The sequence below is a fragment of the Heterocephalus glaber genome, unplaced genomic scaffold (genome assembly GCF_053883595.1).
Source record: "Heterocephalus glaber isolate CG9 unplaced genomic scaffold, H.glaber_assembly_v1.0 deba00001720, whole genome shotgun sequence".
Classification (NCBI taxonomy): Eukaryota; Metazoa; Chordata; class Mammalia; order Rodentia; family Bathyergidae; genus Heterocephalus; species Heterocephalus glaber.
Genome location: NW_028258433.1, coordinates 7,148,844 through 7,151,466, shown reverse-complemented (window position 1 = coordinate 7,151,466; position 2,623 = coordinate 7,148,844). Strand labels below are relative to the sequence as shown.

Below are 2,623 nucleotides of genomic sequence, written 5' to 3'. Positions count from 1 at the left end.
TGTCAGCAAGCTGTTTCTGTGAGTACCATGACATTCAATGAAAGAACAGCTACATTTTGTTATGCCTTCACATGATTATATTACTTACATAGATTGTGCAACTATGAAAACATGCCTCTCTAATTAAACATCCAAGTTTAATATTTTGACAAATGGTCAATTAGGGAAACAAAAGATCAAGAGCATACCAATAATAAATTTCCTTAAAATGAGATCTCTCTAGTGCAGTATCTAGAACATTAGTTAATATACTCCAAAATGCTTGTTGACTATGGGGAAAATGTCAATTATTTGGAGATATTTGTGGCAAATGGAATGAGGTATTTAATTATTTTATTGGCAAATATTTTCCTCCTTCTTGATTCCTTAAGGAGAGTCCCAGAGCTGGAACCTTTCCAGGGAGCTTGCACAATGCTTGGATAGCTTAGAAAAGTTAGGACTGAGAGTTCAGAATTTCAACCAGTGAAAATTGTTGTCCTTTTACATACCTATGGCTGTCCAAGCTGTTACAGCTAACTAAAAGAGCAAAGAACAAAAAAAGTATTGAATTTCCATAAATTGAAGGTGCCATGAATTGTAAGATGCACTATTATTTCATAAACTAAGATACAATAAACTGAAGAGTCTTAGAGATATTGAATGTTGTTTAAAATCTTATATCATTACTTCATTTAATAAAATTTAAATAAAATATATTGATGAAAGTATTCTCAAAACTTACTATGCATAGTCTGTCTCTATTACATTTGACTCAGCTCCACCAATGGCTGTACTTTTTTTTTTTTTAACACTATCATTCTTTATGCCATCAAAAGCCCGGATGATGTAGCATTTCTTAATGAAATGTACCAAAAAATTTTTCTGGAATTTTTTCAACTATACTAAGTTTAATGCAGGCATTTGTATACTATGGTCAGAGCTGATAACTTTTATTACATATCTCCTAAAATTCATCTCAACAGTGTGATTATGAGAATAATCATAATCAAATGATTATGAGAATCATTTTCTACTCAACATGCTGCTTGAGTAAGGTGGGGGGACTCACAGGACAGGGATGTTGTATTCTCTCCACTGCATTGCTCCTGAGTTCGAGACTGGTGATACCTGCCAGACTGAAGATACATGAAGCCCCACAGGAACTTCACTCTCCCATCTTGTCATTTTACATCTAGTGCCCAGCTCCCAACCTCATTCCCCACGCCCTGTGTTTGGACTCACCTATTTGTTCATTATGGATATGGCTCAAGTTTTCTTTTTTTCCCAGGAGGTTTTTCAGTCCCCAGGGAAATCTCATATTGATTGTGTCTTATCAGTGCTCTGGGCCAGCCATAGTGTCACTGTGCCTATACATATTTGGTACAGAGCTGTTTGTGTTGTCATCACTTCAATTAAGTGATGTATATTGATATATAAACACTGAATTGAATTGCCACTTCAAATGTCTTCAGGAGGTTTATGCGTTATGATTCAGCATTGAAGTGAAAAGCTATTGCCTACAAGGAAAGGAATGGAAACAGCAATGGGACATAAATTTGATCTTGGTAAAGCAAATTTTGTTTGCTTTGTGTGTTCTTGCTAGAAGATGTAGACAGACATTTCCAAACAGTAATCAGAACTAGTGTTCAAGTGTTCTTTCTTCAAATGGTTATTAAATTATTTGTAAATGAAGATGTCACAAGGTTGAAGTTGTTCTCAATAAGTAGTAGCTTGCTATATTATCAGGGAACTTATCCTTGAACTGTTTAGACACATATTGAAGGTGTAAAGAACTCACACAATGGGTGAGTTCTTTAGTCCTTCTGGTCTTCACAGGTAGCACTTAGTCCTCCATCTGATTTGCTGTTATGCATCTTTATTAGAGAGGAAGGGGGATGTATGTTAATTTGGGGGGCTATCTTATTCATTTTTTTGGTTGATTAAAATGAAATATGGAGTGCTCGCCTCAGAGGCACATATACTAAAATTGGAATGATACAGAGAAGATTAGCACGGCCCCTGTGCAAGGATGAAATTCAAATTTGTGAAGCATTCTATATTTTTAAAAAATTAAATACAGAATTAACTTGATCATTGGAAATTCTCCATAGTATCACAATGATAAGCTACTTTTTGTAACTCAAATTCATGATTTTGATGTCTGGAATTTTAGCATTGATAGTATAATTTCAAGCCACGCCAAAGTATGTTAGGATTTCAATAGAGCTTCCTATCTGGCCAAATTCGATTTCGTGTTTTTCTCAGTTAAATCACCTGTGTCAGAAATTTAGTAGTTTCTATTCCAAATCAAAAGGTAGCGTTTGACATAAAGCTGTTTGATACCTCAATGGTTGTCTTGTTTGACGTTCCCATCTGTGACATCAACTGTTCATTGCTTTGAAAGTTCCTTCGTCCATTCTAATGGATTTAGCAATCTCTCCTGTTTTATGTGTGTTACTTAGGCATAACTGTGATTGTCAATTCTTTTTCATATGTATCAGTGACAAAGTGTAACATAGATTCATTTATTTTTGGGCAACTTCTTTCTTAATTCTCACAAAGTACTTTATTTTTTGCAAGTAAACATAGAATTGCAGTCAATCTTCCAAAAACAAATTTGTGTTTTACCAAGATTAAATTTATT

At 34.4% G+C, this 2,623-nt stretch overlaps 1 non-coding gene across 1 annotated transcript; it reads left to right on the top strand.

Moving 5' to 3' along the window:
* The first annotated feature begins 1,936 nt into the window (after nucleotides 1–1,936).
* Nucleotides 1,937–2,043, top strand: LOC147821701 (U6 spliceosomal RNA). The gene has a single exon (XR_015446702.1). It is a non-coding gene; the product is annotated as a U6 spliceosomal RNA (small nuclear RNA).
* The last annotated feature ends 580 nt before the right edge of the window (nucleotides 2,044–2,623 follow it).